Consider the following 17,538-nt stretch of genomic DNA (forward strand, 5'->3'; position numbering starts at 1 on the left):
TAAATAGATGATAAATTCGTTTTTTTATTTAAGATCCTGAAAGTTTGAATAACAAAAACGAAGACGGTAAAGGTAAAAGAAAAACTAAGTAATTCTTTATGATATCGCTCAAATATTCTTTTTCTCTTTAACGAAATTCGTTTAATGGTTGATGGGAGAACCATGGATAATTTTCTAGAAAAACGTTCAGTCGATCCCTGGAAGTCGCTTACAGTAAACTGAAATGCCAAAAATTAACTTTCGAAAATGTTTTGCTCAATCGGTTGATAAAGAATTAGAAGTGTAGTTTTTTTTAATATACTTAAAATATAACAATTTGTAACATTATTTAAAAAAAAAAACCTCATTAAAAGGATAAAAATATACTTACGTAGAATGATCATAATAATAATAAACAGAAGCATACTACTTATCCATATAACTCTGCAGTAATTATAAAGAAATATTTATAAGTTATCAGTACACATTTTTTCATGAATAGTTACAAGAAAAAGATAGACCTTTTAATAAATTAAAAAATATTTTTTACGAGTTCTTAAAATCAGATAATATAAGTGCAATATTAAAATATAAATGACAACTATGACATAATTATCATTGAGGAATACAATATTTAACATAAGTGTAAGAGTATCGATCAAACAGCATAGGGTCGGTAATAAGAAAAGACCACCCAGTTTGATGCATCAAATATGAAATAGGTTTGAAACCATTATTTCCTCAGTTGGTAATTAAGTATAGAAAAGACCGCTGAAGGGAGGATGTGTTTGTAGATAATATTGTATGCGGCTATACGCAATCCCACGCACTAGCACGCTGGGTATTAGACAAACAGAACAGTATCCGCCTCGCTCCCGAATATACTGACTCATCATACACTCTTTTCTCTCACTAAATAATTTCTCATATAATCAAATCCATCATCAACTTTGTACTACATTAGAAGCTTGATAAAAAATTTCAAAGTACAGAATACACTAATAGTAAAACATTTAAAGGTAATTCAAATTTTCTATTACTTAAATTTCTCTTTAAATTATTATTCCATATAAATGAGATAAGAGAAAATTTAAGAATTCACGCAAATGTTCCTAATATTCCTTATAATTTAAAGTGTAAAACACTTTTTTCCTATCTATAAATCTGTTCAAACGAATTATTATTGTGTTTTTTTTTTTAACTAATAGAACTTACTAGACAAGAAATTGTTAAAAATTTCATTTAGATCGAATAAGAAATCATGGTATACATCACATGATGTTGATACAGTAGAAGAAAGAAAATTACCTTTGACCAGGTACAGTAAAGAATGGTTGATTAAAGGATACTGTAGAACGTTTCGTTCTGGATTCCGTTAAGACGGTGTAAAAAAGGACGACGTATGAGAAGAGGTGATAGAAGGAATAAGGACGACGATAGTTAGAAAACACCATACATGTGAATACCTATGTATATAGAGCTTGAGGTTGTTGTGCTTTGTGTAGAAATAAAAGGACTCTACGGCTATATTCAGAAATTTAGGAATAATAAACAGAACTTACTAACCGTATAAGACGTAACTTGTTTTTATTGTTTTTTCGACTATCATCCTTAAAAGGTTTCTAAAGTTACCGTTTTAACTACATTAGGTTGATATTACTGGGGGATTATCATACAATCAATACAATATCATAACAACCCTTGTACTAAGGATATCCGTGGACAGATATTAAAAATGGCAGTTTGGAAAACATCTTTAAATCTGCAATTACCGAGCCATCATCTCAGATAAATTGTTCTTCAATCGCTTGATTAAACTAATCAAGCGATTGAGGAACAATTTGTATGTATATATATATATATTATATATATATTGTCATGAGATACGGAGTTTACACCTTTTACGTACTCACAGTACCATAATAACTTAAAGTGCACTAAGATAGATCGGTGATCTACTTTTCTGTAGATTACAACACCAAATATTCTTTCTTGATTCTACATAAAATCCAGTGTACTAATTCTTGTATCTCTTTCGTACATCCATGCTTTTCTAGCCATATGAAGGGCAGCATGCTACACTCACATTCAGCATAAACTTATGTATGATATAAGTGATTCTTATAGACTGACTAAAATTTTTTTATCCAACAATAATAATATGTAATAATAATTACAACGGTTTTTTTTTAAATTATCATAAATACTGTACTAACATTAAAACTTCTTCTTTTACTTGAAAAGCAACAATACAATAGTAAAACTAATGTAGATGCGTTGTTTACACATAATAGTACACGTAGATATTTTGAGAAATACAACAAATTTTGTAATATACAAGAGAAAACGACATTTCAATAATCAACTTAATAAAAAGCTGACAACACATTTGTAGGACTTTCCCGACAAGCGTTTTTTTTTATGCACGGTTTACACGCACAAAGACACACAATTTAATTTAAAATAATTATAATTTTATTTAAATATAATATTTTTTGTAATCCTATAAGTCAGTGCTATACTAGCGCTCCTTGTGATGACAGGGGGTATTAAACACTTAGCTATAACCTCTTAGCTATTAGTTAGGGCCAACCGACCTGGTCTAATAGTTAACTCGACATTGCAATCAGGTGATCTCGAAGTCCAGTGTTCTAAGGTCCAAATCCTAGTAAAGGTAGTTTACTTTTAAACGGATTTGAATACTAGATCGTGGATAACAGTGTTCTTTGTGGTTGTTTCAATTAACCAAACTTCTCAGGAGTGGTCGAACTGAGACTGTTCAAGACTACATTCAGATTCATACATACCATCCTCTGCAATAATACCTTACGGTGGTTATGGAGGCTAAACACAAAATGAGAGTAGTATGGTTACGAAAAAGAGAGTAGCTATTAGTTATGGCATTTTTTGAGGTGGGGGTGTGATTTTGAATTTTTTTTGTAGAATTATTATTTTTAATTGTTAACAAATGTGCGAAAGAAAAATAAGACCTTAATTAGGCGAAATCTCAAGATACTGAGGGTGACCTTGTTCTACAACCTCATCCCCTTGACCTTTTAAGTTGAAAATTTAATGGTATCAATGCCTCATATACAGAAATAACCTGACCAAGTTTGGTAAAAATCGGTCCAGTAGTTCTGGAGATATAAGATGTGAGACACCGAACACACACACGTACATAAGAACATCCGGAAAATTTCCATCCAGTTTTTGGGTTCCTAGGAATGAAAATGTTAAGATCCGGTGAAAATTGCATATGCCCAAACTAGACCGATGATAATAATTTCCCTTCTGTAGCTCTTGTGTAGCTATAGAAGGGAAAACTTTAGTTTCCCGCAATACGAGAAAGTAAAATATATATATGCATCATTATATTAGATTGAAATATCAAAATTTACCCGAATCTGTTTAGACTTTTTGAGAGAATATATTTAACAAACAGGATTAAATCAACTTAATCAAAAATAAACTACTGAATAAATTTTATCACCAGAATATCATGCAATATTCTATAACTCATAGAATATTACAGTATTATATTAATTACGATAAAAATTACTATAATTAACATTAAAGTATTGCAGTAATGCAATATTACTAATCTTTACTATATTGATAGTAAAGATTACTAAAAAAAATACATTCCTTTTAAAGGATTCTCAGTATAATCACGTTCGATTCTATCTTTAATATTTTTTGTTTTAATTTACCTATGATACAGTAAATATATATAATGCAATTAAGTCTACTAGTATTGATTAATAAAGTGAAATTGAAAAGAGACGAATTTCGGTAACTAAATATCTAGCCTTCATAAATTGCAATAAAACCTTTTAAAAAATCAATAAAAATAAATGGTGGTTGTCAATTTTTAACAGTGATTTTCTTCAACATTCAGTAAAGGTTATAAAAAGCGGAACAACAGAACATCCCCAGCCACCTGTTACAGTAAATCCACACATGAAACAACATTGAAGTTTGTCTCCAACTTTATTCAGTACTTACATTGATCATAACCTTACTAGGCAGTGGAATCAGAATGATGTTCCAGGTATTGAAATAGTGATCCGTAAACATTTTATAAATATTACCCGATGATCAGGGGATCCTTTATGATTCGGAAGATAAGCAACAACAATCTTCCAATCAGATTAATAAGGAATATACCACTTAAATTTCAGTCTAAAATACATAGCATTTTTCCTGTTGAGAGTTAAAGTTCTTAAGGGCGATCAAGTAATGGAGAATGTCACAGATTTCAATTATCTAACACGTGATATTATTCAAGAGTTTGAGAGACATATGGAGACTAAAACATGATGAAAACATAATGACATAATGAAATAATTCAAATTTATTTGTGGAATACGTGACCTTAAAAAAAGGCATTCAAACAATTTTATTGAAATTTTATAAAATTATCATTTTTCTGGTATTACTGTTCGGCTTAGAAATTTAGTGGTGTAAGAAGAGCGATTAAAAGGGTCATATCATCGGAAATGTCGATTCTATGATCGGCAAAAAGATGTAGGTTAAGGGAAAAAACCAGTGATATCCATCGGGAATTAAATATTGAAAAGACTGTCGAAGGAATTCCTAATGTTTTGGATGCAGGGTAATTTGCAGGGGCAATTCTAAGCATTCTAATGCATAGAAGGAATCGCATTACAAAGAGGCAAAGTATTACATTTCGATGGTAAGCAAAGATTTGGTAGATCTACAAGAGAGGGTCTTGCTGAGATCGAAATTGGCAGACGGCTAACCCTTTGTTAGGGGAGAAAACGAAAACTGAGATGCCAGCATTCTCTCAGTCATGGAATGAAATACATTTTCTGTTTACTTAAAGCTCCACGTACTCAAAAGTAAACTTAATGTTTATTTTAGGTAATTTTTTTCTTAATTAAAAAGTAAATATTCTTTATTTTATTGTAATGAATGAATAAGAAGTACTAATCTCATAAATCCAAAACGTTTAATTAAAGACAAATTGACAATTTATAGTAATTGACTTAAATTAAATTAATTAACATCCTACTTAAGATGTTGATTGTATTAATTAATAATGCCGAAACACGATATTTAGGATACCAGTTTTATTTTTAACCATCACCACTTTTAATAATTGCAAGTTTAAATATTCATGAGCAGAAAATCACGCACATCTCATATAACAATCATGATACTCGTATTAGTGACTGCGAATATATATTTATACCGAATTTATAATGAATATATATTTTACACAGCAAAAAGTAAAATTTTTATTAGCTAATTTTACTATTTCCAACGAATCTCTTTATTTTTCTGTTATGAAAAAAGTAATGTACAGTAGTATTAAAATTATGTAAAATATGATTTACTGTATTTAAAGTTCATAAATTTTATATTTAATAATACAATTTACATCAGATATTTTAAAGCGTAACATTTATACATAGAACATTTTAAAGTTTGTAGTTACGAATATTTTCATTTTATTAAAACTTCTCAACCGATTTCGGAGATTATTTTATAAATCTCAAACTCAGAAAATTGTGATATCTGTCAGTCTGTGTATGCAAAATACATTAACGTTACATATATCAGATACCAGCATTCTGAACGTGTACCCAGAAGGGTCTGATTTAATTTACATCCTGAGAGTTTAGATCCACAGAACCCAATCTTCTTAAGAATTATGACAAGATTAGTAGGGCAAAAATAAGGAAAAGATTTGGACAGTTTGTCAAAGCTCACAGAAGTACAAAAAATCGAAACAACTAAGTCAAATGATTGCCTAAAGTCTTATGCAGTATGTGGCAGTATGTGTCTACTCTTCCAGCAACTCTTGAAATATCAAGGAACTTTTAGCCGGGGCAGTAGCTGCACACTACTGATACATGGTTTTGTATTAATCGGCCTAAATATAATCTTCAACGAAAATCTTATGAGGAAAAATAAATGTTTCTGGATAAATAAGTAAATTCCTCTTCTCGGATATTCACTGAACAGCTTGTTCAGCTATTCAGCTTAACGGCTCCAGGAATAAGAAAGTTAAAGTTAGTTTTCATGCTTAATTTGTTGATTAGTAGCATTTATAAATATTTTTAACATAATCGTTTGCAATTTCCTTGCAAGTTTAATTTATAAAACTTTACCTATAATACATCCCTATTTTTAAAAAATTACGGTTTTCATTTATAGCATTTACGAAATAGTTGTTTGTAATAATTTTGTTGTTTGGTTACAATAAAAATTGTTAAGAGTAATTACTTAATTAAACAATAATTAAATTATTTGATATAAAATTTTAGCATAATTTACTACGTTTTGTTTAACAAAAATCATTTTTTTGTAGAAATAAACTTAAAAAATTTGTTACTTATGGCATCAAAGAACCTTATTCCTAAAATTATTGTTAAAACCCACTCTTAAGAACCAAAAATAACATCATTAAAAACCATTATTGTTTAAATATTAGAAAAAAGGAGGGCCTAGGGCCCGCCGAAAAAATTTTACATGGTTTATGTTTTATTACACATGATTTTGTTAAATGTTTTTTGCCAATTGTAACTGGATAACGTTCATAAATTTAACGTTCAAAAAGGTTTTACAACGAAAAGCTTCAAAATACTGAACATTTTTTAGCTGTTTGTTGATATCTAATTCTTTTTAACACCAGCTCTAATTCCAATGTATTCCTTTTTTATCCACAAAACACAAATATCGTTTTAGATAAATCGTTTGTGTTAAGAAATATAAATCTTCGAACGAATGAATCGTTTGTGTGCTTCATTCAAAATAAAAAGTGAGCACATACAACAAACAAACGCAACATGCTTTTTTATTGGAGAGTGACACGTACAATTATAAATTTACATATTGGAATATCTGGTTGACTTTTAATAATGCAGTACAAAGACTGAATTTACTTTCAGTATTATTATTATTATTAATTTTAAATTTAATGAAACAAGAGAAACAATAATTTTGGCATATTTTACTGGTTATAGGAAATAAAAGTTACTCCAACAATTCAGAACAATCGCGCGTATAGAAAATGGTTGTAGAATGAGAGGAGCAGGTATATTCAAAATTATGAAATATTACCCTGATTAATTTCATTTTATATTAAATGATAAATAATATCAGATATTTTACCGTAGTAGTTACATACATTTTTTTAAATTTTATGTTAATTGTTCTTTGATTTTCAGCCTAATAGAAAATCAAATAGTTTATAGCAACTGTATTACATATATAATTTAGATAGATCTTATCTAATACTTTGGTAAAACTAAATTCTGGTAAAGGAATAAATTTCTATAAAAATTTTCCAAAAAAATTTTGTACCTATTTATAACACTCCTATGATAATTTATCATCCTAAATAAAACGTACAGCCTCTGTAGCTTAATAATCCTAATAATGCTAAGTAATAATCATAGCAATGCTATAATAATTTTTAAATGTGATGAAACTTAATTAATCTCCTTCTATAATTGATATTAATCTCCTAAACATATTTCAGACAGCTAAGCGGCTGCAAAATATTTTTTAAGGGAACCATGCGTGACCATTTAAATTTAGATAAATTGAAGCGTTACGTGAATAGAATAAAAATAAAATAAAAAATATTTTTCTATTATTATTATTATATTCTAATCCATTAAGTATAAAGAAAGGAGAGTTATTCATTGTTTATATTTTAATAATAATGACCTTTTTTATTTTATTTTCAGTTGAAAAAAATGGCCGGCTTACAATGAATTGTCTGATATTTCGCTGTATTAATGAGACAGCGCGTGTACAACGACGTGCAACGGATAGAAATTCGTGCAACCCGGCCGAGCGCGTTGTATGCACTCCAGGAGATTACATCTCAGCTTCTGTTTGCCATTCAACTGTCAGTCACGGGGTTCTGATAACAGCAGTACTTCAAGGATAGACGCGGTCGGTGCCAGCTCTCTCACTCCTCCCGCAATTCTAGTTCAACAATACTTAGCACATCTTTTGTTGTTGCTACGTTGTCATCGGTGTCTCGTTCTCATTTGCTTACTTCGTAGCTGCATTTATAGAATGACGAAGGATGTTTCCGCTTTTAAATGCTGAATAAACATAAATAAACTTCAAGAATATTCATAACGTACCGAGCTACAACAGTATAATAGCAAAAAACCAACTCTTTATGTTCATAATATTTGACTTGAAGAAAAGAAGACTTTCAATCGGCTATTTTCAGATATATTAAAGATTATTAATGCATAGAATTATGAACAAACAACTTATAACGTATACAACGCGTATAAGTATATACGTATAAGTATATGTAAGTATATAACGTATACTTATAACGTATACACGTTCGTACATCGTCATCATAAAAGAAACACCACTGGTAAATAATTTTCATTAACTGCTAGTCATAGCTGTATAAAATAATTCTACCGATGTTAGAAGCCCAATAATAATCATTTACTTATATACCCATTTACCAGTTTATTTTTTTCAAACTCAGAGTTCTAAAAATAAATCTTTTTTATCAGTTCTTAAACATCTACCAAGAAGTCTTGAAATTTTTTACTCCCAAAGGATCAAAATAAAAATTGAACTGACTGCCCTGAAGAAATAACTTCTTTAAATTTATAAAACCTAAAATGAACAAAAAAAATTAATTTAAATTTATTAACTTGCTATTTAATTGGAAGACATTTTAAAATAAAATCCAAACAGATTAAAATGTATCTGAGTCAGCAACGTACAATCTAAACGTTTTTAAAATAAATAATGACTTAAAAATATCAGCATGACTTACTGTTAGTTATCCCCATTTCTGTTCGTAATATTAGTCATAGATTTAGACATTTCCTTTTTTAATCTTTATTCTGGAAATGATTTAGCTGATGTTCTTTAATTAGCTCAATACATAAAATATTAACAAAAAAATTAGTAAATATGTTTTTTTTATTTTTCCGTCAGTAAAGTGCTAAAAATAAATTCATTATAATTGCAGAGAGAACTTAATAAAGATTTTCTTAACAAACTCTGGATCTTTCTTCAAAAAAAAAAACCTAAATAAATTATTTAATATTACCTTTTACTGTTAATTTACAATGAATATTACATGCTTATCTGAAATTACAACAATTTTTTGTTTGTTTTGGCCACAAAGTTACTTAAAACTCACATTGGGTGCACTTGCATATACCATCACGCGCAAACACACACACGCACACAGCATTGTCTGTATAATTATTTTTCTTTTAATGTTTAAAGAACTATAAAATTATTTATAATATCCGAAAAATCATAACCATTCTATATAAAAATCATTTAATTAAAACCAGCATTATATGTGATCAACATCACAGGGTATCATCACAAGACTGATAAAGAAACCAGGTTTAAAAAGTGATGATAAATCTGAGCTATAATTAGCCTGGTTTTTGAACATTATAGTTGCAGAATGTGAATTTGTTTTAGGATGTCAGTTTCAGTTGTGCTCAATCTTATTTTTTTACAATTTAATAAATAATAAATTTGTTCTACCTTTATCAACAGTTATGCCGTTTGGTGTTCTATTAAAGTGTATTGTAATAATTTCTCCTTATTTTTCCAGTAATTCAATTTTTATAATGTGTTTCCACTACTCATAGATTCTTCTTACAGGTTCAAAACTGCAGAAATATCCTATTATTTTCTTTTTAAATGGATAATTGATACAGTGTCTTCTGTTCAAAATTTTCTGGGAAAAAACTAGTAGAGTATTAGACAAGGTTGCGGGACGGACACCTCCTCATATCAAAGCAACTCTACCAAAGGCTACCGCAAAACCTTACTCATGTAATGCTACAATTACTCGTTAAATTAGCTAAAAGTACCAGTATAGCACAGAAAACCAGTTTCACAAAAATAAAATATGCTGGATATCAACAGTACCCTGATTTAGAGATGACAATTTAGAGACATCTCTAGATTAGCTTGAACAATAGTGTTCATGCTGCATTACATCATACTATCCATAAGTATTATTAATATATCATTAATGCCGTTACTCCATTTTTTTTTTAATCATTTAATTTATTTTCAATTATAAATACTTACTTCGTCATTGTACTTTGTTCACTGTGCTTTATTTTCCTTCGTTCACTCTTCGTTCAATGTACTTCGTTCACTAATAATTTAAATACCTGATTAACCACGCTGCTAGCAATCCTTTAAAGGCTAATCGTCAGTGACAGCCTTGAAAAACTGGATTTTAAAGGTTTTTCCATCATATTCTTACGTTAGTCTTATATAACGCATTAGTATTCTTCATTCCGTCTTTATGACTTTTTTTAATTTTATCGGCCATCATTTAAAATATCGAGATGCTAATTCCTTAAAAGAATTAATATTAACGGATAATTTTATTTTAAACAATTATATTCATGAATAAACAAATTTTAATGAAGATTGTATATAAGCCTACGTCATTAAGTTCCCAAAATAAAAACATTCTGAAAACAACATACTCGTAATAATAAAATAAATTAAATAAATAACAAAGGTCATAAACGATGTATAAATATAGTTTCAATTTTATATACCATAATAAAATAAAATTTTTATGTAAAACATAAATTTTAAGATGTATTTATTTAATTCAGTGGTCAATGTTATAAAAAAAAAAAAAAACATAGCTTTGAATCTAAAATTAGAATTTTATTTTTTTCAATATTTTACAACATTCAAAGAAGGACAAGACATGAATGTTTAGACATAAGACATTAGAAACAAGACATGGTTAGTTATAAAGTAGACGTTATTAATGAGATCACATACAAGAATACATTAGAATTAATATATATATATATAAATGTTACACTTATACTAGTTCAAGGTTGAAGTCCCCTGAATAAAATTTATAGTATTCTATCTTTAATTCAAGTAGACACTTGAAGAGTTGAATTTATGAGCCCCTTAACTGTTTAAACAACTTAATTATTTTTCTTCTAAATTTCTACACCACTTTAAGAAAAGTAGTACTCAATCCTACTCGTCTACAAAAAAAATCAACCAACACTTCGCATCATTTACGATCCTTCTAAACGTTTTTTATTCTAGTTAGTATTATGCTGAATAATTTAGCGACAAAGAGCGTGTTTTTATTGTCTTATGTTCAATAATTTAGCGATTAAAATAACTAACTGCTTACCCATTTAACAACTATATATATACCCACAGTTATACCAGTCTGTTTTACTATAGAGTGACTGATCAATAACAGAAGAGTTCGTAACAAACCGGGTTTATCTGAGGCCAAAACGGTTATCCCGGCGTTAACACTAGTTAATCAGAAGCAGTGCGTTTAATTGATTTTCAAAACTAAAGTACATTTAAAACATAAAGATTAAAGTTAGTGGTATCTTTAAATGGATTTGAATCTGAGTTCTGTGTTACTGTAGAGATATTATAATGAGATCTGATTAGCAATAAAATTAAGTATGGAACCCACCAGGTAGTTGGTCATCATAATTCATGCGAGGAATTTTTACATTGCTGTTACCTACGTTACATGAGAAATATTCTTCATCGATATCCGAAGTTAGACTAGAACTTTAGTTTTGGGTTTATATCCAAAGATATTTAAAATTATTTACAGAAAAAGTACAGAATTTGTTGACGATCAAACACATATGTATTAATATGCAGTTCAAATATTAAACTTTAATTCTAAAATATTTAATTTTTCTGGTAGTTGAGAAGAATTGTGTATTATACATTACTCACAGCTCTTAGCTCCATAACACACATTTTGGGAATCACTGCTTATCAAAGAAGCTAAAAGTTATCGAAAAATTTTTAAAACGAAGATATTCTGGTAGCAGATTTTCAAACGAATTATAGAAAAAATAGAGTTATAAAGAAGAAAAAGTTTAAAAACTTGAGAATTATAAAATTCTCAACCCAGTAAATCAATACGACGAATGTTATGTTCTTGTAAAATATAAATAATAAGAACAGGTCGATAAAAATACGGAAATCTACTTCAAACTTTAAAGAATTGTTTAAAATTAAATTAAGCGTATTATCTGAAATTGATGTAAAAGGTTTTTCGTTACTATAAAAGCTATGATAGAAGGAAAGATACTTCAGAAATAAAAATTATATTGTAGTCCCTAGTTAATGGAAGTCATATTAATAGAGCCTTGACTCTAATAGAAAGAACAACTTTGAAAAAATTTGTAAATCGGATTCTACTTTAAGAAAACACATCTCCAAAAAAATAAATTTCATCTAACAGGACAAATTATTTCCAAAAATACATCTCCTTACATGGAGATCACCCGATAAAAAATAACTTCCTAAGAAAGACAAAAAAAATTAACAGAAAGTTCGATAGTGTTACTAACATAACCTCTAAAATTGTGCGTGATGGTAGGTTTTAGTTTGTAGTGGGCAAATGTGAAAATATCCTAAACATTTGGTTTTATTACAACGATTGAAATTTCCTAAATGATTTAAATTTTCTACAGAGAAAATCGGATACTGCACCCTGAAATCCTATAAAACTATATAAATCGTAGTTTTAAATCGAAAATTGTCAAAATATATTCTCTAAAATCACATGTTGACACGTTTAGGATATATTCTATTTTCTAAACTCGCTGTACTCCTTTTTGAAAAGTTTTGAAAACTTTGTTACTTTTGAAAATAGAATATATCCGAAACACGTTAAAACTTCCTTTTTCCTGTTTATCTTCCGGGAATTACCGTCAAGTATTACTTCAGAGGATGAATAAGGATGATGGTATGTATGAGTGTAAATGATGTATAGTCTTGTACAGTCTCAGCTCGACCATTTATGAGATGTGTGGTTGATTGAAATCCAACCATCAAAGAACACCGGTATCCATGGATCTAGTATTCCGTATAAAAATAACTGACTTTACTTGAACTTGAACTCTGGAACTCTCGACTTCCAAATCATTTGATTTGCGAAGACGCGTTCACCACTAACCAACCCGATGGGTGAAATACGTTAATCCATGTGATTTAATTATGATGAATGTAAGAAAGGTAGATAATAATTATTCTCAATATAAATATTCTGACGATCTTAGTAGAAAATATATATCTTTTAATGATAGCTTATATTGATATTTTACGCACTGATTATAAAATATAACTTCCTGGACTGATGTCCTGAAATATTAGTTTCATTGTATCAGTTTAGGTTTTTTTAATTTAATGTTTATTCAAATCCAAAAAAAAAAGTTAGTTACTGAGAAAAACAACGAAAAATTAATAGAAGCTTTCATAAATAGTGTTAGTGTAAGGCTTGGTAAAATAAAAATTGTAAGGAAAATTTGTTTCGTTCTGATACTTAACTACATTCTGGAACAAATTTTTATCAACATTTTGGCATCTTTAAGCTAATAAATTTCACTAGAAAGATCTTTACGTTTACGGTTATGGGGGTTTTACATCTTTGATCGAACATTGCCAACATTCACTTATATCCATTACTATTTATGCTATTAAAAAAAATACAAAAATACAAAAAAAAAATTACAAAAATATATTTGATTACATATAAAAATTTATTTTTTAAAAAAGTTGTTTTTAACTAATAGTAATATTATCATTAATAAAAAAAAACAAATTAGAAAAACCCTCTAAAAAGTAAAAAATAAGAATTAAATCAAATTGAGAATTTTAAACAAAAAACTATAATATATTAACAAATATAAAAATGCACTGAAAAGTAAAAAATAAATTATATAAATATCTAATAAATAATCAATAAATAAAAATAAAAAAATAAATGTAATAATTATTCAATTTTAAAATTAAAAGTAATGAAAATATTTAGTTAAATAAAAGCGTGGCGCAGTTTTTATTATAAAAATGTTTTTCAATAAATATTTATAGACATTTGCTGCATTTTAAAATATATTTTTTGTTAATTCCGCTTCCTTCTTTATTGAAAATGAAAATAAAGATTAATTGTTGTAAAAATAAATGTTGTATTGTTTTATTAATGTTAACATTAATATTAGTTAAATAAAAGCTTTTTTAAAAAATAATTTTTTATATGTAATCAAATAAATATATTTTTGTTGTTTTTTTTTGTATTTTTTTAAGACTAAAAATAAAAGCTTTTAAAAAAGTAAAAATATTTATTTTTACACATTGAAGTTACATACGTGTACCAAATTTCAATCATTTTCATACGATAATTCATGAGAAATGAAAATTTTCAACTAAATGCATGAATTTAGCGTAGGGGTAGCATTTGGGGGCGTGGTGGTGGGTAACATCAAATTCCGACACCTAGTGCGAAGTTACATACGTGTACCAAATTTCATTGATTTTCATACGATAGTTAAAAAAATATAGCAGTTGCAAGATTTGATTATTCCTAAAGCGAGTTTAATAAAAGCTTTTAAAAAAGTAAAAATATTTATTTTTACACATTGAAGTTACATACGTGTACCAAATTTCAATCATTTTCATACGATAATTCATGAGAAATGAAAATTTTCAACTAAATGCATGAATTTAGCGTAGGGGTAGCATTTGGGGGCGTGGTGGTGGGTAACATCAAATTCCGACACCTAGTGCGAAGTTACATACGTGTACCAAATTTCATTGATTTTCATACGATAGTTAAAAAAATATAGCAGTTGCAAGATTTGATTATTCCTAAAGCGAGTTTAATAAAAGCTTTTAAAAAAGTAAAAATATTTATTTTTACACATTGAAGTTACATACGTGTACCAAATTTCAATCATTTTCATACGATAATTCATGAGAAATGAAAATTTTCAACTAAATGCATGAATTTAGCGTAGGGGTAGCATTTGGGGGCGTGGTGGTGGGTAACATCAAATTCCGACACCTAGTGCGAAGTTACATACGTGTACCAAATTTCATTGATTTTCATACGATAGTTAAAAAAATATAGCAGTTGCAAGATTTGATTATTCCTAAAGCGAGTTTAATAAAAGCTTTTAAAAAAGTAAAAATATTTATTTTTACACATTGAAGTTACATACGTGTACCAAATTTCAATCATTTTCATACGATAATTCATGAGAAATGAAAATTTTCAACTAAATGCATGAATTTAGCGTAGGGGTAGCATTTGGGGGCGTGGTGGTGGGTAACATCAAATTCCGACACCGTAGTGCGAAGTTACATACGTGTACCAAATTTCATTGATTTTCATACGATAGTTAAAAAAATATAGCAGTTGCAAGATTTGATTATTCCTAAAGCGAGTTTAATAAAAGCTTTTAAAAAAATGAAATATATTTAAATTTAATTATTTTTCTAACAAACAAGATGGGAAATATTCAGTTAGAGAGGACCTTCCTTGTCTCAACCAAATAGATTTTAAACTAATAATAATTTTGTAACAAAAACGTTACGTACAAAATATACAGTAGAAACGTTAAAGAACGTTAAGGAATCGGTTAGTACGTTTAAAACACTAACCTATTTATTTTCTTTTGTTTTACACAGAAAGATATAATTGTATACGGAATCCAAACACAAGCGCAACTTAAACATACTTATTACTTTTATTACTGACGAAACACTTCGTAAAATTAGTATTAAATCCACAATGATTATGAACAGAACATTTTACAGTAATGTAACTTACTAATGCGTAAATATAATTTTAATTCCAAATTCCCTATGATTCAAATACGCAGTGACTTGTATAACTGTTATTTTAGATCTGTTCTTTAGATAGCAGTTGGCACGCATCCATATACCGATCCTACTGTAAAGTTTAGATGGAAATGCTCAGAAATTGAGCGGCAGATCGACGGAAAAGTAAGGTCAGAGAGGGGGGGGAGGTTACTCTGTAGTAAAACAAACAATTTTTATCCACTCTGTTTCATTTACTCTGCAAAATAACACTGTAATTTGTTTAAATGTAAACAAATAATATAAATAAATGAAAATTTAGATTATTTAATAATAATAATAATAATAATAATGAAATAAATGTAAACATTGAAATCCAATCCAGTTCATTTTATTTTAAATGCATAAAGCGTTGTATATTTATTTAACAACTGAAATTTATAATTAGTTCATAAAATAAACTTCAAAGGAACTAAAATAGTAGGCTCTGAATATTGAGGCTATTAACTGTATTTTATTATTAGGGCATTCAACTACTAAAAGATCTTTTATTTTATAATAAGATCATTTAATATGAGTTCGATTGAAATAAACATACGAACGTAAACAATATTCACGTACGATTATCTGACAATGAGCATGTGATTATCTGACGAGTTTATTGTGATTTTTATTGAAGATCTCATAACAGCCAATAAATACGTAAGAGTTCAAACAATTGTTCTTGGCTGACGATCTTTCTGGAGATATCATTTTTTACTACCAACTATTATAGTAGCTTAATGTTGGTGTAGCTTCAACGAAATAAATCCTTCAAGATGGACGTTTGAAGAACAGTAAAATCTGATCAGTGGAAAAATAATTCTGTAAAAATTTCTAATAATATAGTATTCTGGTAAACAATAAAATTATATTTTTTCCAATAGCATTCAAAAAAACAAAATCAGCTGTGAAATTTTACAAATTAATAGACCGGAAAGAGTTTCTTGCGTTAATAAGAGACTTGATTCCACTTAAGAGAATGTAAAACCGTGCAAGACCTTCAAACGCAACACATAACCATCACAAGGTTTTACATAGTTATAAGCAGTGATTTTAAATCTTTAGTCGAGTCAAAGTTATTTGCCATATTCAGCAAGTAGTTGATATTAGATAGTAATACGTTGTTTTAATTTTTCTTTTAGTAAATATAAGTTAAAATGCCTAAACTTAATTTTTTTTGCACTTTTACTTAAGGAATATTCTACGCACTCATTCTAGATTTTCTCACAAAACAATGAATTTAAATATCTTCCATCCCTCTGAAATTTTATTTCTTCATTTTTTTTATTTTTTCTTCAATATCAAAATATTTGAATGTCCCTTGTAGATATTCCTAAAGAATTCAGTTTTATTTCTTATTGTTAAAGGTTAAACTATATATACACCTTAGTTAATTGTTGTAATATTACATTGAATGTTAAAATAATCTTCATAATCTGAATTTCATCAAACGTAATAATAGCACTATGTTAAACAGTTCTTTTATTTATCATTTATCATAAATATCACGGTAAATATACATTTCACATTTTAATTTGACAAATATATTCGCTACTCTTGACGTTTATAATAATTTCTTTATTCATGATAACAAGGATTCTATTGATAGCAAGAAATATTAAACTTTTAATAATAATAGTAATAATAATCAATCTACAACCACTAAATGGGTTCCCCTCATTGGCTTCTATAAAAATCCAATATATATACAGCCGGTTACAATAGTCTTATTGTGATATGAGACCTTGTAAAAGACCGGCATCTGTTTCATTTGTTACGCTACGCACTGTATTAAACAATGTGACTAAATCAGAACGGCCTTGGGTATGACCAACACCAGAGCCAACTACACTGTAATGCTACAAAAGAACTTAAGGTAAGAATAGTGAATGA

The 17,538-nt window shown here is 28.2% G+C and overlaps 1 long non-coding RNA gene across 1 annotated transcript in view; it reads right to left on the reverse strand.

Moving 5' to 3' along the window:
• LOC142321054 (uncharacterized) overlaps nt 1-17,538 on the reverse strand; it is a 131,616-nt gene that overhangs the window by 30,188 nt on the left and 83,890 nt on the right. The gene's annotated exons all lie outside the window — the stretch shown is intronic.

This window comes from Lycorma delicatula, chromosome 3, assembly GCF_047948215.1.
Source record: "Lycorma delicatula isolate Av1 chromosome 3, ASM4794821v1, whole genome shotgun sequence".
NCBI lineage: Eukaryota > Metazoa > Arthropoda > Insecta > Hemiptera > Fulgoridae > Lycorma > Lycorma delicatula.